A 23,938-nucleotide genomic window follows, 5' to 3' on the forward strand; every position below is an offset into this window, starting at 1 on the left:
AGTTCGGAAAAACCCAACCGGATAATCAGCTCAAGCGGGAATCGAACCCACGCCCGAGAGTAACTCCGAATTGCCAGGCAAACGCCTCAGCCGACCGAGCTATGCCGGTGTCGAAGTTATGGATATTTATAGCGTGAATAAACATTGGAAGAACACTTCCAGAACAGAGTTTTAGAGACTTTAACAGTAGGGGCCAAGCTCGTACAAAAACTAAGCCGCTCCACCTCTGGGAATGTAGTATCCTGCTATCCTGCATGGCCTCACGGATAAGGAATGGAAGAAGTAACATTTTATTAGGAATTCCTCTTGTGCTCAGAGCTTCCAACTTCGGGTTTAGTCTTTTATATATCTCTCTCCCTTCACATTCGCCCGTCCTACCTCTCACACAAGATCTCTCTCTCTCTCTCTCTCTCTCTCTCACTGATCCTACCTCCCAACTCTGTCATTCTGTCGTTCTCTTTTCTCTCCCCTGATAGAGTGTGGTTTAAAAACCTGGAGTACTTGCTAACATAAAAGAAAAAGAAATAAAAGAGATATATCATGGATTAATTCCCATCCAGCAGGATTAGTTACGAAGTCCTTCACAGTTTCCTGTTTTATTCGCCCAAGATTAAAACTACAGAACCTGAAAGGATGCGGTGCAACGAAACATTAATCATTAGCTTTATGTTGTGCGTCAATCGTAATAACAGTTTCGAAATGTCAAATGACAATAAGGTTCAAAATGGAACTTTTAAATGTTCATTCTAGAAGAATTTACCTCACTCGCGGGATAAAAGTCTGTAAACACTTTCGAACAAGGGAAACATTTCGTCGCCCCAGTACTCAAAAATCATGATTGTATTGCCTCAAACGATATTCTAGATACAATTCGGAATTAAATATGTGAGTACTGAATTCCGAATTGTGTTTAGAATATTTGTTTGACGCAATACAAAGTGTTTTCTCTCAATTAACTCATTCGTGTTCAGTGTTAATACTATCCATTGCAACACTTCCCCTTATTTCCTGGGCTCCCTCATCCTCAGCCAGTTCCACCCTCAGCTGTCGAACTTTTGCCATAAATTTTCTCAGACTATCAAAGAATGTAGAGTTATTTAATATACTGTATTATATGTTGCTGGTCGGTCTTGGCCCCTCGTGGGCTGTAGCGCCACGGATTATTATTATTATTATTATTATTATTATTATTATTATTATTATTATTATTATTATTATTATTATATGTTGCTATGTGCCCTCTGCTACATGCAATGAAGGACTCTGGCAGGAATCGTTTCCTCAGAGTTTCTGTGGCTTCACACTCCGATAAAATATGGTGTGATGTCTCGCCTCTACCACAAAGAGGACATATATTATCGCCCCCTCTTCGTTGACGATTTTAAGTGCCCTCCAAGGTCCTAGACGAAATCAGGTTAAGTCCAGTCTGCCTTCTCTGCTTCCTCCATAGAGGTATAGCTCGGTTCCCCAATTTGTTTTGATCATCGATTGAATCTCCAGAGCAACCTTATCTCTACATTCCCCTACTGTTATTTGCCTATCTATATCCTTCAGGCGTTTCTTGACTTTCCGCCAGACATTTCGCTTGTTCCTGCAATCTTCCCCGATTATAAATCCCATGCCTATTTCCTCCAACCCTCTATCCTTCAGGCGTTTCTTGACTTTCCGCCAGACATTTCGCTTGTTCCTGCAATCTTCCCCGATTATAAATCCCATGCCTATTTCCTCCAACCCTCTGCGCAATGTACCTGCCAGGTTACTTGGTCTCTCCTCTTGAGTTGCTCCCTATAACAGACCGCTCTAATAAGAGACTGATATCCATGCACAATCCTCAGGTAGTACTTCAAAACTTTTACTTTTAATTCTATTGAGTCTCTATGGCGCCCAAATTATCTTAGGATTCCGCTGTTAGCCGTTCCCCTCCCCTACCCTGCTATCCGTTTTAAAAAGTAGCTTTGTACCTGATTAATTTTCTCCGTTCGTTCCCAGCTCCAAATTTCTCCCCCATACGTAATTTTAGACCTAACTATCACGTTATATACTTTATCTAATAAATTTAGAGAGACTTCGGGATTTTGTTACGTATCTTCAGCGTTTCCGTCGCTTTTATCAGTGTCCTGTGTTTTGTAATGTCTATATATTTATTCCATTTTTTGTTCATTCATTTAGTCACCTCTATTTCTATACATCAATACAATTATCCATGTCTTTTTGTTTACAAATTAAACGATACAGCATTTTAGAATAAATGAAAAGGTTACCACTTTCATTCAAAAACAACTACCTAAGCAAATAATTAACACAGAAAACAAACATATGAATAGAGAATATATAAATTGTATCCGGAACTGTACACAGTGACACAAAAGGCCGTATTGTCATTTAAATATTCATTTGGCTCATGATAATTAAGCATAATTATCGCTATTCATATGCAACTAGTTTTTTTCACATAACAGAGAAATATTATCATATATAGTGTCAATTATTACGCCGCAGGAATTTACAGATGAATGCTTACGCTGAAAATTCAAACTCATGAAAATTCAGTGGCTCACAAAAATCATTATGGATTTAAGTCTCTTTCAGTCCAAATTAAATATAATAATATTAATTATGACTACGAGATATATGTGAAATGAAGTAATTTTTTTAATATAGAAACAGTTTTTTTTATTTTTAGTTAATTATCGCTTATTGTAGCAACGATATTATTAGGAGACAGTAACCTGAAAGGACTTTTTTATGTTATGACTTCAAATATTTTGTTTATTCTGAGGTATTGCAGTTAGTATGGATGCTAATGTTTGATTTATTGAACATATGAAAACTTCATTTCTTATTTACTCCTCTCAAAAATATAAAACGGCCTCACAAAAGTTAGAGTCCTATACAACGAAGAAACGCTGATCAGTATCACAAAGGGCTGCAAGAAGCATGTAGTGATGATGTGCTGCGGTATCGTATTAATGTAAATTGGTATAGACACAAAGGAGGAAACCAAGTGTGAACACTGAGCAGTGATAGACATTCAGTCACTATTCGAAATGAAAATATGGAATTCATCATTAAGTTGATGAATCATTAGCCTCTGGCGGTAATACAACACATTACATCATGGTTTCAGCATGATGGCAATACAGCACATTTCACACTTAATGTTCGTGCGTTCCTGGACAATATTTCTCCAGAGAGGTGGATTGGCAGTGGAGGATATGTTTCTTGGCCACCAAGGTCTCCTGACCATACCAGCCTGGAGTTCATCTTATGGGGCCAAATAGGTATGTTAGTATACGTCACTCTTATAAATTATGAGGATCTATTTATTATTATTATTATTATTATTATTATTATTATTATTATCATCATTATTATTTATTTAATGTCGAGGCATTTGATACAAAATAATCTGTCTCCTTGATTTCCAATAAATATTCTTAAATTCTGTGGACAGTCCTTTAACTTCGCACACTTAAAGAGATTATCTTTATTCTTAATTGAGTCACTTTCACAACACAAAACACATTCTGGAGAAGAGAAGATGTAGTTCCGATGCAGTTATGTTCTGTTGATGTGCGAAATATTGCCACAGCATTTCTTTCTGGTCCTTCAGTTGATTTGCAGCCCATCAGCATTACCCAAAGTTTTCCCTATCATAAAATGAGGTTGATCTGCTTCAATTCATCCTTAAATTTTGTTTTAATGATGCATTTCATTGCAAATGTATGACAATATTGATTTCTTGGTCGATTTAATTCTAGTGCCTCTTTTTGCCAACAAGTCTGCATTTTCATTACCCGGGAGTCCACAGTGAGATGAGAGGAGGATCTAAGAAACAGACTCTGGAATTTTTAAGTGATTTTGAAAGACAATGTTTCGTCGCTGTGAGCTCTGTTCAAAGTTCAATGGTGTTCACTTTGATCACATCCTGTAAATGTGCAAGGGGTGAGCAGGCAATAGTTCTAGCAGTATGACGTGTTTCATGTGATCCAGTGTTCCCTACTCTAATATCATCTAGCCGATGCCGACAGTTGTCCTACAAGAAAATGTAGTCTCTTCCACCATTCGGTAAATTTAGTGCACGGACTTCAGAGACATTCTGTATAGTGCAAAATCCAATATTGACTTCGATACTCAATTCTTCCTCTTTACTTGGTTGTTCAACGACACTGCTTCAGCTATTCGGTTATTTAGCGTCGATGGAACTGGTGATAACGAGATGGTATTTGGTAAGCTAAGTTCGATGATTCCCCATAGATTACCTGACATTCGCCTTATGGTTGGGGAAACCTCGGAAAAAATCCAACCAAGTAATCAACTTAAGCAGGAATCGAATCCACGACCGAGAGCAACTCCGGATCCGCAGGCAAATGCGCTACCGCTTGAGCTACGCCGGTGGTTCGACACTCAATCTTTTGAAAGTATATCAATAATATAATATATTACATATAATTTAATATATTAATATATATAATCAATTCTAATAGTCATAGTATTAAATTTAAAAAGGTTATGTATTGATTTTATGAAAACTGAAAAATTGTAAATTTAAATTTATATATTCTTATTGCGCAGTAGACATAAGACAAATTGTATTATATACTTCTTAATGTCAATTCAGGAATCCGCAGGCAAATGCGCTACCGCTTGAGCTACGCCGGTGGTTCGACACTCAATCTTTTGAAAATCATCAATAATATAATATATTATATATAATATAATATATTAATATATATAATCAATTCTAATAGTTATAGTATTAAATTTAAAAAGTTATATATTGATTTTATAAAAATTGAAAAATTGTAAATTTAAATTTATATATTCTTATTGCGTAGTAGACATAAGACAAATTGTATTATATACTTCCTTCTTAATGTAAATTCAGGAATCCGCCCCTGAGCACGAGTTCTACTCTTTCAAGGGAGAGTTAAAGTTTTTTCTGTTTATTTATATTTTATGTTACAGTTATTAGCAAAATAAATAAATAGAATAAAAAATAAAATAATAATCTTTAACTTCCTGATGACTTCCACAATTTCATCTCGGATGGTAACTGAATGTCCATCACTGCCCACACTTGGTTTTCTGATTTTTTTCTTGTACTGTGATTAGTTATATTTTAGCCGGAAACTCTACCAAAAAAAAAGAGTCAGATAGGAAAATTAGTGTTATATTCTAGTCTGTGCATAGATTAGCTTGGGGCCCCTATGCTCTGGAGCACTCGTGCAACTGCCCAGCGTGCCCTTGCGTTAAGACTGGATTGAATTCCTACTGCCTTCCGCAAATAACAGGACTTTCTCTGTACTTCACTAACAAAGAGAAAAACGTACACCATTGTGCATAAACCTTCAGTATTTTGTCTCTCATTAAAAAATACGTCGTTTAAAGACATAAACCTACTGTTAATGCGGTGTGTGTGTGCTCTTCGTACTATCCCCCTAGCTCGTACTTAACCTTCCATCAGAACAGAAAAATACGAGAGCAAGTTAACGAGACCGACGTAGTAAGGAAGTCTGTGACTGGTAATTGACAACGTGCAATCTACCGAGTCTCCTACCCCTAGATACGCAACACAATGGCTGCACGAATGCAGGAGTGCCGAAGTACCGGGGTTGCTAAACCCGCGATACGTTTCACCAGACGATAACAAACAGTGATCCAATTAGATTTCTAACCAGTTTCACTTTTTCTCTCTCTTTCTAGTCCCCTTTTATTTTCCTTCCACTAGTTGTTCTTTTCCTTTTCCCTTATTCTCGGAACAAAGGGTTTGAGATACGTTAGCAGTTTCCGTTACGTCTTTCAATTCCTGAGACACTCTGCGAAGAAGAATGGAGTCATCCAAAGTTGCAGTGTCTATGTGAAAATGTCAGAGGCCAGAGTAAGTGATCATTTCTAATCTGCGAGATTCTGAAGTGTTATATGTGTAAATATGTTGTTGGGAATACAACACTTTGACCATTATAACCACATTTCCACTCCGTTCACCATCGCACCATCATCTTCTCCATTCTGGTCAGCTCATTCCAATCTCTATCTCGAACTCTATATACAGAGTGTTTCCGAGGTAGTGTTACAAACTTTCAGGGATGATAGCGAAGGGCACATGTATCAATTTGAGATCAGGAACTCTGGTCCGGAAATGACCGAATCCAAAGTTACACGCAAAAATAGTTCTGTGAAAATGAAATAATTTTATTTCTCTGTAAACCTTATTTATGTGTATTTATCTGTACATCTTACACATACTGTATTCATCTGACGTTGCTTACGTTGTCTACTTACATTATTCCATTCAGTGCGCTGTCTGAGGGATGGGACAGGAAACTACACTAAAGCAATGCCGATAGCGTAATGTGTAACGGACATGGTCGGTCCTGATATGCACGTCTGTACACAGCAGTGTATGTGTACAAGTTGCAGTGTCCAGTCGATCACTCCTAGTGAAATGGAAGAGTACTCCAGAGCGGAATAAACAGACCTGATTTTCGAATACGGATGAGCCAATGGGAACAGTAGACAAGCTCACAGATTGTATCGGGATAAGTACCCACGTAGGAGACATCCGGCCCATACCATTTTTCCGCGACTGTTCCAAAATTTAAGGGAAGGAGGGCACGTGGTGCGAAATTACAATTTCATTTCCACACAACTATTTTTGCTTATAAATTTCGACTCAGTCATTTCCGGACCATGGTTCCTTATCTCAAATTGATACATGTGCCCTTCGCCATCATCCCTGAAAGTTTGTAACACCACCTCGGAAACACCCTGTATATATAAATTAAACCTCATCACACATCTTTATTACATCCACCTTCATCCTCATTATCATAGTCCTCATTCACGCCCCAACTCCGACCTCATTCAGTCACATCTCACCTCCGTTCCCATTAACGACTCATCTTCGTTCCCATTCCAATCCATATCCATTCCAATTTTCACGATCCATCTCTGTCCCTTATGCATTGTGAACAGTCTGTGAGGTGCTAGTTTAGTTTTGAATCATGAATAGAACGTCAACTTCAGCACAAACAAGATGCAAGTGTTCCCTGATAGTACCAGTATCGCGCGCGAAACATGAAGTCATAGTCTATGAACAACTGAATTTATCTCTGTACGCCCTGGGACAGACTATGATCTGTAATCATGACTGTGAAAGAGAAATAGTACATTATGCAACGAGCCTACAATGATAGTAATTAAGACGCAAGTATGTTTGTTTATGAAATGAGCGCAAGCGAGTTTCATAATTTTCATATGAGCGTCTTAATTACCATTATAGGCAGGTTTCATACGACTTTTTATTTCTAACTTGAAATTATTCAGAAGTATCATTTTATTTGTATCTGACTCAAGATCGGAACTGACCTTGTGCATAGCTCGTGTGAGATGTGCGCAGACGCGAAAGTATTGATTTTTTCCGAGGAACAATAATGTCATTGACCTTGATGTAGAGAATAACATGAACTAATTTTGGTATAACCTGCAAATTCATTTAGAATTGAAAATCGAGATGACAAATTGAATTTATTTGAATATTATTTACAATTAACGCTAATTATTATAGTAACAGAACATAACCTTCTGCGACAGTATTGAATTTCCAGCCTCCGTGACGTTTCCCTCGTTATCTTTCGATTGCATATCCGAGAATAATCGAAAACCTGAACTTTAATGAATAGGTGTACTTTAATGACATGCATTAAAGTACTGCTACCAGGTGTATAATTACTACATTTCGGCATGGTCGAGCATAAAATATATTATGAATGTGGGGGTGTGCTTCTTTAATTACGAGACAAATAATAATGTTGATAGGGGGCAGGATTCAAAACGGTGATATGTATTTTGCTAGTCTTAGGATCGCTGCCTGCTGGATCGCATACTATAACTCGCACATAAGCGTTGATTGAGCAGGCAGTGTAAGCAGCCATAGGGTGCGATCCAGAAGGCAGTGCTTAGGACTGATTTCACTAAAACTGAGTTAAGTCACTCTTAGCTAATTCTTATAATATAGCCAAAGTCCTCTTCTAAATCGTTATGCGTTTCACTGTGTAAAATTAAGTGTAATTTTGCTAATGACTTATTATTACAGTATAGCCAATAGAACACGTTTTGAGAAATGATGAAGCAGTTTTCACGTTTTTATAGATACCATGCAGAACCGGTGTCAATTTCAGAAGGCCTTGAAAAAATGACGATCATAAAAACATAGGAGCATTGTTATTTATTAAATATGAGTGAAAAACGCGGGAGGATAAGGGAAACAATTTTATGGCTATAAAATACTGTTCAAATTAGTGATAAGAAATACAACAGTAGAAAATAAGAAAACAGGTGCGAGAAACAGCGTGATTTCTAGAAAATAAGTAAAAATTTGCTCATCCTTGTACTTTTCAATCAGTAGACAGCATTTTTAGTGAATTGTTGAGAATTATTACGTCGCTGAATATATCTATGAAAAAGCCTTTTAGTCCATAACAAATCAGCAGGAAATTAGTTTCCAGTGAGATGTGATTTTCGGTTTCAAAAGTTAGGTTAGTGAACGCATCGAAAACTTCACATTTACAGCAATTATGTACGGCAATTAATTTTGCACACTGTAATTAGTGCATGAAACCTCAGAATTACATGTAAATAATTAATACACCTAAATGTTAAAATGTACACCAAAACACGGAAAATGTATTCACTTTTCTGTCTCGCTCTCCAGTCTATGCTGAATCTGCCCAAGGATTTCAAGACCTTAAGTTTTACCCATGCGAAAACGGAAAGTAAATTCTTTATCGTCAAGTTCAGTAAAGAAGTAGACTAATTTCGCTCTCTCATAGACTTTTGTTTTTTTAATTCGCAAGGAGAAAATCATAATTATCCACGCTTTACTATCAACTGCATAATTCACTGATAGTTTCACTGCCATTTTTCCGGGGGTAGTCGTATCGGCTCCAGTGGCCAGACTTCATGGTTGTATTGGCTCCCTGGTCTGAAGCGTTGTTCTTACCTAACGGTCGTATCGGCTCCCGGGTGTGGAGCGGTATTCTTCCCTGAACGGCTCTTGTCCTGTGTGTTGTGAATCTGAATTCCCTCTTCAAATGTGGGCTAATTTTGGTATTACAGGAGACTGGACCACAAACTGCTGCGAATCGTTTCACGCGAAATTCAACCAGGAATAAAATTTAATGCTGCCCATCCTAACATCATGTGTCTTAATTCCAGTGCAGTGAGTGAATTGATAGCGAAATGAGTGCAATGCTGAAAGGTACTTATGCAAGTATGAACATACAATATCATATATACTCGTGGTTTAAGTACTAACTTAGGGTTAAGATATAAATTAGATTTACTTTAATTAATTATGTTATATTAAGTGATTCATTTAATTTAGGATGCTCCCTTGTTAACCCAGATAAGACTGGCGTCCTATATATAGGACACCGGACGTTTCACACAAATATGTTAATAACAATGACTATGACAGACTAAATTTAAGGAAAAAAAAGTTGGAGGCAATTTATAACACATAAGGATTATGGTATCATGATTGCCGACTATGAAAATCTTACACAGCAATGTTAAAAAAATAAAACGTTCCGTCCTATATATAGGACGTCAGTCTTATCTGGGTTAATATTATATATATATATATATATATATATATATATATATATATATATATATATATATAGCTATTATTATTTTATTATTAATATGACTGTATTTTATTATTATTGTAATAATTGAATGTAATTAGTTACCACTGCCACCAGGTATTTACCCATTTGCAGTGTGAATAAATACATACATTACATTACATTACATTACATTACATTACATTACATACATACATACATACATACATACATACATACATACATACATACATACATACATACATACATACATACATACATACATACATACATACATACATACACTATTTCATGGAAGTTACTTACTTACTTACAAATGGCCTTTAAGGAACCTGAAGGTTCATTGCCGCCCTCACATAAGCCCGCCATCGGTCCCTATACTGTGCAAGATTAATCCAGTCTCTATCATCATACCCCACCTCCCTCAAATCCATTTTAGTATTATCCTCCCATCTACGTCTCGGCCTCCCCAAAGGTCTTTTTCCCTCCGGTCTCCCAAATAACACTCTATATGCATTTCTGGATTCGCCCATACGTGCTACATGCCCTGCCCATCTCAAACGTCTGGATTTTATGTTCCTAATTATGTCAGGTGAAGAATACAATGCGTGCAGTTCTGCGTTGTGTAACTTTCTCCATTCTCCTGCAACTTCATCCCGCTTAGCCCCAAATATTTTCCTAAGCACCTTATTCTCAAACACCCTTAACCTATGTTCCTCTCTCAGAGTGACAGTCCAAGTTTCACAACCATACAGAACAACCGGTAATATAACTGTTTTATAAATTCTAACTTTCAGATTTTTGGACAGCAGACTGGATGATAAGAGCTTCTCAACCGAATAATAACACGCATTTCCCATATTTATTGTGCGTTTAATTTCCTCCCGAGTGTCATTTATATTTGTTACTGTTGCTCCAAGATATTTGAATTTTTCCACCTCTTCGAAGGATAAATCTCCAATTTTTATATTTCCATTTCGTACAATATTCTGGTCACGAGACATAATCATATACTTTGTCTTTTCGGGATTTACTTCCAAACCGATCGCTTCATGGAAGTATTGAAGGAAATTCAAGTAGACACATACATAAAGCTTTGCAGCAATAACGACAGAAGAAAATCAGTTACAGTTGGGACAGCCATAAATACTTCCAATAAGGGAAGACCACTAGACTGAAGTACATGAAAAAAGAGAGCTACAAATTATTTGCGATATTTACAACATGAACGAAAGGTACTTTATGTTAACATTATGTTTATAACTTAGGCAAAACGTTTTTACGTTAAGAAAATTTTTAACCATGCCAATAACCATGGTGTTGTGGAAGAGAAGGCCTGATGGCCTTAACTACACCAGAATAAAAAATAAATAAATAAATATTTTAGTCCTAAATCTGTTAAATTCGAAGCATGAGCCGATACGACCAGTCTTCAGTGTTGAAGCGGGAGCCGAAACGATCAGCTCCAATCAACAGCCAACAGGTTATTGGAAGCGATACGACCTCACCTAAATTTTCATATACTTAAATTAGCTTCGTGGTCAAAATCGGGTCCTTAAATCTAAGTCTTGCTTAGCGAACTAATCTGTCCATAAATGTGTGGTGAAATGCAATTTTGACTTAATCTTACTTAAAGGGACACTCAACTTAAAATTTTGAGAAAAAGTGTCATAGAAATGAAAAATTAAATTTCTACACTAATTTACGCGACAGAACTAAATCAATATGCAGAATTCTTCCCCTATTCATTGAGAAGTCACAGTCAAATGCACTTTTTCTCCAATTTTTTAAGTTGAGTGTCCCCTTAAACGAAGTTTTAATGAAGACTTGAATTTATGTATGGCTGGTGAACTCAGCTCTCAGCACGAGTCTGGTTAAAATGTATTTTAAATTCTGCTGATATTAATGCTGCCTCTTATACTGATGAATTTTATGCTACTATATCAATATTATTAATTTTTATCTTACTTTTACTTTTATAAGACAGAAGACGAAAGTTTGAAATTAGTGACGAGTGCAGTTTCAGTGTTCGCAGTCAGCGCAGCGTATTACGAGATGGAAGCCATGATGTCATCCTAAGTAATCACTCGACGGCAGCAGTTGCCATGACGGCGAGGGACTCAGCTAGAAGAGCGCCACACCCGGCCTTACACATCAATTCTGCTCAGTCTCTCACGACAACGTACAACTGCAGTTTATCTAATGGAGCAACAAACCAGCGTAACACGTCACAGCTACCACCGAACTTGTGTAGAAATTATTAAATAAAGCGAATCCTGGACATACAGCATAACACACATTTTTCTCACTATTTAATAAACATTATCATTTAGATTAAACAAATATACGATTTTCAACAGGAAAACTAAAGGCCCATTCGCAATGAAAATTAAACATAACCGTAACATAAACACAGAAGTTTGCGCCCAGGCTACCAAATGGGATCATTCACAATGATTCACAAAAGCATTGACATAAACACTACCGTAAGACGTTAACATAAAAGTTTGCAAACTCTAAAATTTCAAGCTTATGTTTACGTGATTTTCAAACAGAACACAATCGTGGAGTGCTGAAGTATACGACAGAATGTGAGGAAATGGCATCGTTGTTATGTTTCCATGGTTGCCAAGTATGTTTGCTGTTATGTTTATGTTCCCATCGTGAATGATGGTATGACCAGCGAATAGGGATTATAAAGAATGGACACTGAGCGAATTTTCCTGCGTTTTGTTTCTCTGTGCGCCAGCGTTTAGTTCCACTTTCAAGCGCTAGAGATTAGTGTAATCGAGCATAGGCTAAGATAATAATTGAGAATAGAGTTGAGACACAGGATTCAAACATCGCCTACCTTACTGCATAATCCAGTAACGCTTTGCTTCAAATAAATTCAAGTTAACAGCTTTTCCTTATTTCTCAGTGACGAACTAGTTGTAATAATAATTTTTTATATTTCAGATATCATAAATTATATTATAAAATAATATAATACATTATAAAATTATGTATGAAATTCGTTTAATATTTGTATATAATATAATATAGGTACTGTATATGGTTTTATTTCTCATAAGAGTTTTGTTTTCCCATTTTCAGCGCTATCAAATCATTACATATTTGAGGTCAACGTCTCAACTCTCATTATAAAGGAACTCTAGAGTCTAGACATTACAGTTAATGACGGATTTATTACTTTATGGATCCAATTTATTTTATTTGGGTACATAATTTACCTAGATGTATTAATTGAATGTGTTATATTTCCGCTGTGTCGACTGCTAGCTGGTGTGATGTCAGCGCCAACGCTAGGGAGAAAGCAGAATCTCACACTCTAGCTGGCTTGAAGGTCATTGAAATCGGTCCGGCTACATCAAAGGTACCGACGCGAAGTGTCCATTCTTTATCATCCCTATTCGCTGGTATGACTTGTTGATTTTACTGTAACGTTAAGTTAACGCTTACGTTATTTTTAATTTTTATTGTGAATGAGCCTTAATTCTCGCAACGCGGCACTTCAGATTAGAAGCTTATGTCGGTGGGTCATTCCATACAACATTTTAAGAATATGCCAGTGATGTTATGAATTCTTTTGGGCTTTTAATATAATAACGTTGATATAAAAATAAATTAAACTGCCAACTATGACCGCCATATCAACGAGCAAATATCAAATTTTGTGTTTTTTTTTTTGCACAAATCTCCTTCAGAATGCTTAAGAATGCTTTAAGATACTTATGGTGAAGCAGCAATGAAAAAAAAAATAGGTCTATGCCTGGCATAAACGTTTTTCTGAAGATCGTCTTTCATACTCATACGGCCTTCATTCTGAAATGCGATGAGCGAATATCATACAAACAATAGCCAGTTACCACACAACAACAAATGACTATGATCATGGAACTTCTACGGAAGTGACGTCACGAATGATGCCAACACCAGAAACAGAAATATACCACATATTATTATTTATTTTTGCGAAAATCATATTATATTCCGGAAACTTTTTGAACAGAGTAGTATTAATTTGTAATTTAACTTATTCTAAAGAAATATTAAAAGTTTGTAAATATTTAACCACAATCACAACTTAAAGATTAACTGAAGTGCGTCTAAGTAAAATGACAAAGTTCACACAGCCTTTTACTTATAAAGATAATTTTCTCTTTTTTTTTTTTTTTTCTTGGACATATTTACTGTAAACTTCATTTAATATGATGAACTTGGTGTTCTTCATTTATTTGTAAATCGGATTTCAGAAGATGCATAGGTATGATCAGTGATTTTTATTAATTCCTGTTCTAGAATGCCAATGCGAGTCATATTTGAAACTGCTGTGCATCGACTGGAGTGATTTGTAATTTTATATATATATATTTTGACGTCCAGATCAGCGCAGTTTCAAATGTTGCCAAACAAAGAAACAAATGCTAGGGACGCGATAAAATTAAACAAATGCTAGGGATGCGATAAAATTAAACAAATGCTAGGGACGCGATAAAATTGTGCGATAAGCAGCCATGATTGGTTGAAATACGTCCTTTCGTATCGTTTTATTGGTCAAAAGTAGTGTGACGTAGTAAAAGTGTAATAGTCAAATTAAAGCAACTGATATTAGAGCTTGATAAAACAATAATGTGTATTATCAATGCTCTTTCGAGCGCATTTTTACTTATTATTATTAATATGATGAACTTGAGAATATTCGTCAGTTATATTTAATTTTAAAGTTATTGCGAAATAACCCAAAGTTACTATCCATACAACTAAAAATTCGCGGTTAAGTATTCGTTCAACTGACGATTGTTTTTTTTTTTTTCTGGGATTGTTTATACAGGTGGCCCTTATGGTATAATTGGATATTTTATTTTCTTACTCATATTCTGTTCTTCCTTCATATTTTCATAATATTTTTAAAACTATTTTGTAATTTCTGATATATATCCTCTTATTTTATATAGCCTACATTTTCTGTTTATTTCTCAATTTCCTTTTCAACACCTTTACACATCAGTTTCTTTATATTATTATTTTTTATTTCCATGTGTCATCCGTTCTCTACTGCCTAACTTTATTTGTTCCAAGTTTTCGTAGAACTGGATACCTACTACTCTCCCTCAGAGTATTGGCGCTACATCGGCTTAATTTCCTCCCCATTATCAACCCCGTATGTTCTACATTTCGAAGGTTTTCAACAGTTCGACTCACGCTTTAAATACGTGGAATATGAATTTATTTCATTTTGTGAATCTGAATGCACCGCTTGTCGTAATAGCAGCGTAGGTATAGATGTAATTATAGATTGGGGGTGTTTGTGGAGTTAGAATTCGCTCAGCTATCCATTTTTAAAAGTTATTAGACTGGACTTGGTGCGATGTGCAGTATAAACTAGCTCTGTAACAATCTTGTCTGCGTACGTGTATGAGTAAGAGGAACCTTCAAGAAATAACATACGAACAATGACAAACTACATAAAACCTTCCAAACTGGCATTTGAATATCAGTAGCATTCCAGATTCGTATGAATGTAAATGAAGTACAGATCTACACAGGAAATGCAGTTAATATTACACTTATTTCCTTGTATTTATTTAGCGTGATTGGAATGTGAACACTGATGTCTTCAAATAAGTTACACTTGTGGAAGTTACATAGTTTTGTACAGTCATTAACAGTTTTTTAATAAGGAAAGTATCCGTTAATATGATTTGAAACAACATGATTTCGATATTCCTTTATACAAAGTATTAGAATATATGTTATAATTAGGGCTAACAATTGTATGCCGTTACACTGCGCTTCATGCGCCTATGACTTTAGGTACCGATACGTAATTTCGTTGGGGTGGGGGATTTCAGTGTGTTTCATTCAGCAGTGAACTTTAGTTGACGGTTAGGTTACGACCGAATACTGCTATTCATAACAGGCTAATGTGACTTAATTTCAAATGATGAAATTTGTAATAATGATACAGATTTTGAGATAAACAATGCTTGTGTAAAATATTTCAAATATTTCCCCATTGTTTCTGCAGAAGTGGAACGAAGTTTCTCTAGATATAAGGCTGTGTTTTCTAGCAACATGCAATCATTCTCCTTTGAAAATGCGGTTTGTTATTCATTGAACAATATATGAAATGAAAAATTATGTAAAACAAAAACGTAATATACACTCAGGGACAAAAAAAACGGACACTTTAATATTTGCTGGTATTTTGCAAAACATCATCTTCTCATAGAATATTATGGCCAGCAAGGAGTCCAGACATGAACCCAATTGAACACGTGTGGGACATGCTGGGACGGCGTGTTAAGAACAGACGACCGAGACCAGAATCGTTACAAGAGTTGAGGCGAGCACTTGGCGAAGAATGGGAACTTATTCCTCAAGAAGACATTGCTAACCAAATTCAGAGCATGCCATGACGTATGGATGCAGTTATTCAAGCCAGAGGGGGTAATACCCGTTACTAAAAAGAGTTTTTAATGTTTAAGGCACCATAAAATGAAAAAAAAAAATAGTCAGACCAAACGATGCCATAGTTATACGCCCTTTGTAATTTTTTGTAAATTTTCTCATCAGAGATTTTTTTTCAAATGTTGTCGTATAAGGTGCAAAATGAAACATTATTTTGTTTAAATGGGTTCTGTTTCATTTTGAAATAATTGGCAACAAAATACAAGCAAATATAGAAGTGTCCGGTTTTTTGTCCCTGAGTGTACTATCATTTTAACATAGTGAAATAATAAGGGTGATACTTGTCAGTGTCATATTAGGTGTATTTTCTACGGACATATAATAACATGTAGTCAATGATATTGTGACGAACCGAATAGTTGGGACACGAAATAGGAAAAAATGTAGCAAAAAAACTGAAAAAATATTGAATAAACATTATGGATATTTAGCTCTATGTACAATTTGTGACAATTTCAAGTGACGAAATTTATAATAATGATAGGCTACAGATTTTGTGGTAGATAATGATTATGTAAAATATTTCAAATATATCCTCATTGTTTCTGCAGAAGTGGAACGAAGTTTTTTTAGATGTAAAGCTGTTTTTTCTGGCAACAGGCAATCATTTTCCTTTGAAAATTTGAAAATGTAGTTTGTTATTCATAGCAACAATATGTGAAATGAAAAATTATGTAAAACAAAAACGTAATACACCATCATATTAATATAGTGAAATAATAAGGCTGATACTTGTCGATGTTACATTGGGTGTGTTTTCTACAGAAAAAAAAAAAAAGTCTTTAAAATACTATAGTGCAATTTTTCTTTAACAAAGAAAATGAAGTTTTTTAATTTTTCTTTAGCAGACAGATGTGTTTCGAAGTCAAAAGAGTGGCTTTCCACCACCCAAATGCTGAGGACTAACTTACCGTGATAATAAGCATGAATTCAAACGAACGAAACACACTGCGTTAGTGCTGCTTATGATTAGGTTTTCTCCGGAGCGGTTGTTTGCGCGCTTTCAATCGGAGACCTCCGGTTACCTCCGATTGATGCCGCGCAGGTTGTCTATGTGCTGTGGCGCAGACATACACTTTCCGCTGAGCATTCCTTTAATCGGATCAGGTAGTGATTCGAGTCCGCTGACGTTCGCGTATCTTTTAAAATAAGTTCTAATTTGTTGTTGTTGTTTAATCTCTCTTTTATGTTAATCTCTCTCTCTTTCTTCGCCTCTTTTTTGTGTTGCTTTAAGTGCTACGTTAGCTGACAGATTTTTTTTCTAGTTTTGAAATTCATAGTATATGTGGAAAGCCGTATTAGTTTTATGTCATTAATCAAATTAATAACATTCAATCTAACTACAAAACTAACGTAGAAGTAAAGCTTTTCAGTAGCTAATGTAAACATTTATACTTTAATTCTCCTAGAAACTCTCGTTTAATTGCAAACAGAGTTTGTCAATTATTATTCTAATCGGTTTAGTTTAACGTAAAATATATTGAGGGAGCTTCAGAAAGAACAAAAGAAACGTGGGCTATCAATGGAATAAAGTTTACTGTCCAACATAATTTATTCAGATTCTTCACCGGACAGGATTGTGATTATTGTGTTAAAGGGTGTTAGTATTTGAACTGCCTCTTCTAAAACGCGCCACTCTTGCTCTGTAATAAAAATATAAGTGGATATCAACTTAAGGATAATTGTAATTATATTATTACCAGATGTTTCTTTAGTTTCATTCAGAAATATTTTAATCCAAACAGTAAAATATAACTCAAGTTGTCTAAACAGTAAAATATAACTCAAGTCGTCTTGTAAATATTTCATTTGTTTTTTATTGCCTCGAAAGTTACGTTTTAGAGAAATTTCAAGACTTTTTCATAGACTGTGAGCCTTTGGGAACAATAGCACTAAAACAATTTAAAAATAAATCGTATCAAATGTTTTGCGTAATTTTTTTCATCAAGTTCGCGATTGTGCGATCGCTTCAAATGGTCTAACAAATTCGAAGTTCCACCACCCTTAGAGTAAATTCGCCCACAAAGTTTACAGTGTGCGACTTTATTATTACCTTCAACTAAATTAAAGAATTTCCATGCGACGGATATCCGATTTGGTGCCATTTTATTCCACTCAACTACCGTCACACAGTGGTCCGAATATTAAAAAACATGGTCAAAAATATCTCCCTACTTACAATCTACATTATGCCATGCCCAATCAACAAATAATTGTTTAAAATGAGAAATATAATGAATTTTAACGACTTACATCTATACCGGACCCCACCTCCATCACTCGTCTTCAGAATCAGAATCCCCCGAGTCCTCGCTGTTGGGCCCTTCAGGTGTAGAGAGCAACTGGAGCACTTGCAGTGGTAACTGTGTTCTCTTCTTCTTGGGGAGTTCTCTTAGGTTGGAAATTAAAGGGTCTGATGCAAAAATAGTCTATGGAATAAGTCAAAGTTTGTAGTAATTCTTGACGTCTTTCTGGTGTGATCTTGTTGAAATCTTCTAACAGTTTTGTTTAATGATTCCATTGCTTCCTTGGATAATTCTCCTATTGGTAATAAAGCTGATTTTACAATAGATGCTCCATGAATAAGAAGTTTGTGCACTGTTGGTGGCATATAATACTATGGGTATAATTTGGCGAACAGCTCTGCAGTCTTTCTGCAGTATATATTGAATCGCGATTCACTTACATTTTGAAAATACGAAATTGTAGTAAGAATCTACTGAATCGTCAAATTAAATCATAATCAACTCCAGTTATTTCAGATGCTTCTTTAGTATTTTCGAAAAATCTTCTTGCCGTGTTCCCATCATTTGTGGTCCCATATACAGGCTTCGGTGTATCTATAATAAGCCCTAATCTATTTCGAAATGCATCTTGAATAGTTTTCTTTCTTTTCTTTATAATTTCTCGACTTCCATCTCGTACATTTGCCTACCATTTTTAAATTCAAGCCGGTAAGATATATGTAGTATGCATTCAAAAAACCTTATATGTGCATGTAGAATTGATAATCCAAAGATTAAAATTGGAGGATCTTCTGACTGTTGTTGTAAAAATTCAAGATTATTCATTTGTAAAATTTTTGCACCACAGATGTAGCACTTCATACTGGATGACTTTGCTAATGCATTGGATATTTTCCCGTCTATCATAGATAAAAAGTAGTGAAAACTGAACTGTAATGTTACCTAATGTAAATGGTTGCAAGTCCTGTATCTGATTTTCTACATATTCTCTCTCTGCTTGGGCTATTTCCGTTGTCTCGTGTACCCACTGAAGGCGAATAGGTTTGCAGAATCGAGTTGATGAAGGACGGGGATTCTTCCATGCAACATCTCCACTTTCAGTATCAACCAAGCGCAGGGGAACCAATGACGTAAGGAATAAATTTTCATCACTTTTCTCTTTTTGATGCCATATCTGTTTATATTGCGAATGCCCAGAGCTGCCGTCAAAACGCCATTTACAATGCAACATGTAGTTTTTCTCGTGTTACTTAGAGGTGAAATATTCAAGATTCTATAAGCTGTTTGATACAACAGAGAATGTAATTTGACCTCACATTCATGTTCGGTCACTTGTATGCCTTGGGGGTAAGTTTCTTTTTTAGCTTCTAAAACGGATTGATAACTGGGGTAATTATGTGTAACAGCCATTTTTCTTATTGTTTTATATTGATGTCTGGACAGATTTGAATCTATTATTAATGAAAGAGCTTCTTCATTTGTGAGTCTAGTACTTTCCTTTTTTTTTCTTTCCTCCAATAATCACGAATTCTTTTGCCTCTGCTTGGTGTTGTGGTTGTTACTTCTTTTAACAATTTGGCTGCTGCTTCATCACCTTCTGACCTTAAACTAATTACTGTAGCATAAGAGAGCTCTTCAGAAGACACATTTTCTCTCGTTTCTTTTGCTTTTTTTCGTTTACTTCTTTCACTTAATTCCCCAAATACTTTTAAAGGACGACCGCGACCCATCTTTCCCGATGTGCTTGGAATTTCGGTATGCTTTTTCGGCGTTGATACAGATGAAATATTTTCAGTAGGCAATGTTATGTCATGATCTAACCAACGAGAATATCTGTTTGAAAAATTTGTTTCACTATAACCACACTTCACCCATCGCTGATAATACGGAAGAAAAAACTGTAGTCTGATGACATTGTATAACTTTTTTGTAGCACTACAATCAGTACTAATTTCAAATTTATTAGTCAAATATGACGTGATATAGTTTTCTTGTTGCTTACGCGATTCGTTTCTCCGTTGTCTAATTTTATGGTGAAGTTCACGGCGACTCACACAAAAATTCATTTTGCACTTGCACAATAAACACACCCTGAACCACTGAACGTATCAAGATGACTGAATACAGTTAGTGAATACACTAACTGTATTCAGCTTGGAAAGAACCCCCTTTTAAATGGAAAGTGAAAGGAACGCGAGTTATGACTATGAGCTGTCACAGTTATGGCACATGAGAATTGAGGAAACAGCGCGCAGGGGTAGTCTTGGGTTCGTAGAGGTTGCCCTTGGATAACCTTGGATATGAAACCTTCAACATTCCCTAAACGAAGGCTTCCCTTAACAGCTGTGTAAGTTTCACAGTGTACATATTTATACATTTTTTTAAACTCTCTGTATATTTAAGTATCTTTTTAAAAATAATACTTTACTTTAAAAAATTCTAATTAATACTAAAACATAATATTAATTTAGGTGTTAGTGTGTATAATGTAAAAGACATATAACATTATATAATAAAAATATTTACTATTATTTTTATGCATTTTAAAACTTGATCAGGGCTCTTTTAAAATCGCATCACTAAGGTAAAATTACACAAGTTAGATTTATGTCACTTTTGAATAAATATATCGTGAAACCTGTTTGTTATTATTAATAAATAACCTGTGATTTTTGAAGGTCAAGTATTGTAGAATTATTGGAATGTGATTTAAAGATTCTGTATCGAAGTTGAAAAATTGATTTTTGACCAGCTTTTAAGCGATCCGGACCTCTGTGCGTCAGTCCGTACGCGCCGGTCGTCCTTGAGCTAACTGTCGCTTCGCTCCGAACCCCCGCATCCCTCCTTTGTTCCCTGTTCCTCCTAAGATAGTATCGGAGATCACCGGTGGAGAGCTTTATTCGTTATCTCCGATTCCTCCGCGGTAGTAGTCACTCCATGAGCAGCACTGCACTGCGCTAACTCACCCCAACTCTGAGACGTACTCTAAGTTATAGGCGCACGAAGTGCAGTGGTAGAATAACGGTATGAGACGTACTCTAAGTTATAGGCGCACGAAGTGCAGTGGTAGAATAACGGTATGTTACAAAAAAAAAAAAAAAAAAAAAAAAAAAAAAAAAAAAAAAAAAAAGCATTTTTCAAGATTCCAGCGTAAATAAGGGTCTTCAACATCCTTCACATCGCTGAAGTGATTTTGTGCATTCTGTTTCTATGTAGAATAAGATTAGCTGTAACGAAATGAAGTTGTTGATATTCGGAAATGATGCACAAAAATAATTTTTGTCAATATAATGATTATTTAGGATAAAAACACACTAGTAATATACGTTACAAGAGCGGTATGTTGACGTCTTCATGGTCGAGAAAAAGATTGAAAAAGCGAAACGTAGTTGAGCTTTTTTAATTTTCGAGAACATGAAAACAAACATACCGCTCGTGTATCGTACATTATTTTGTGCGAAGATCGTTTATTACATACCTGAAAGACGAATTTCTAATTAGTTGCAATTAAATCTCCATCTTGGTTTCTGTTTAATGACAGCAACTTCGGAAAACCAAAATATCTTTCTTCAACATTGTTGCTACAAAAAGTTTTCTGTGTTTACTATACCCCAGCAGGCCGTGATATACGTCTGTCTTTTTTTTCCCCCAGACTATAAATGCGAACTTAAAACAAACGGTAAGGTTATGTAATGATTTATTTTTCATTTTAATATTTTAACAATATTATTTATATAACATATTGCAGTAATAACATCGGCATCTGGAATCTTGTCGATTTTTTCACGGCTTCCTTAATGTTACTTGTATCAGGAATGCAGTAAGTTTCGTGGAAAATATTTAAAAACAGTCATTAACATTGCAATTTAGATGAAATTGCAGTGGTAAATTTCCAATTTATAATTATTACTATGTTAAACGTCTCTAAAAATAATATGTTAAAAGCCTAAAGCAGTAAAATGAATGTCGCGCTTAAGCGGTAAGAAGAGGGAAATTGTTATGTGTGTTACGTTAGGAATACTGAATGTGGTATTTCACACTTACCGCGTATTGGTTCTGTGCGGAAAACAAGCAAATACGCACGATCTCGCACAAAATATTTATCAAGTCTAGATAATCAATAATTATTTCATTTGCAACATTTTAAATTACATAAAATAAATAAAAATGGCATCGAAATTTGCACAGGACAAATTCTGTTTTGTACAAAAAAAAAAAGTTCATATTCAAAATTATTCCTAATGTTTGTTGCGAATTTTTAGTTTCTAGTCATTTCAATCATAGAACATATAGGCTTGCCTAATGCATAATCGTTCCTCGCCACAAATAAAATTCAAAAGCTAAATTGAAGCGTTTAACTAAAACCTGAAAATATTACCTGACATAGACAGTAAATTGTAAATACTATCTTTTTATTCGATAAGGATTTTCAGTATACTGTACATAAAGATTAGAATAAATAGAGTACTCTCATACATAAAATAGGTATTATTTGACTCACTAAAAATTCTATTTCATTAATGTTAGCTTCACGAAAATGTTGAACGGAGCCGCCATTTTCAGTCGACTATCTATGAGAGAAACAAATGTCGAGCGCAAAGCATGTTTTATAGTACCCTGAAGAATTTGCATTTTGAAATGTTGGCAAAAAAAAAGAAAAAATGCAAGGGAAGTGATAAAAACAAATGATAGGGCAACGATCAAAATAAACAAATTCTAGGGAAGCGATAAAATTGTAGGGATAAACAGTCTTTATTGGCTGAAACACGTTCTTTCGTACCGCTTTATTGGTCAAAAGTAGTGTGACGTAGTAAAAGTGTAATAGTCAATTAAATCCCACTCGAGTTTTGATTTATCTAGAGAAAATCAAAACTCGAGTGGGATTTAATTGACTATTACAGGATTAGAAGAAAGTATATAAAGATTAGAAGTAACGAAGTACTCCAATACAATAAAATATTAATTGACTTACGAAAATACAACTGTCTTCAAATGTATTATTGTACCATCTCAACATTACAAATATTACGCTAGATGCATGCTAGATGGCAGTAGTGTCTTTATACAGACACTGTAATGATTACTATTCAATAAATCTTAATATTAAACAATCTCTGATACGTGACTATCCATAATATCATATAGCAGAAGCTATAACATAACCTAACTAATATACACAAGTGTAAGAAAAGTTTTAATTTACGACGATGACATAAAAAATAAACATGAATAATTTTAAAAGGAATAATTATTGAATGTACAATTTTCAAATTTGAATGTGGTTGGTGGTTCAATTGATGTTATATTGGACGTGTGCATAATAGAAGTGGAACTCGTTGATTTAGGCCTACATGGTGTATTCAACTTATTCAGAATTTCCGAATGAATAATTTTAAAAGGAATAATTATTGAATGTACAATTTTCAAATTTGAATGTGGTTGGTGGTTCAATTGATGTTATATTGGATGTGTGCATAATAGAAGTGGAACTCGTTGATTTAGGCCTACATGGTGAATTCAACTTATTCAGGATTTCCGAATGGTGTTCTTCATTTATTTGTAAAT

This window comes from Periplaneta americana, chromosome 16, assembly GCF_040183065.1.
Source record: "Periplaneta americana isolate PAMFEO1 chromosome 16, P.americana_PAMFEO1_priV1, whole genome shotgun sequence".
In the NCBI taxonomy this organism is placed as follows: domain Eukaryota; kingdom Metazoa; phylum Arthropoda; class Insecta; order Blattodea; family Blattidae; genus Periplaneta; species Periplaneta americana.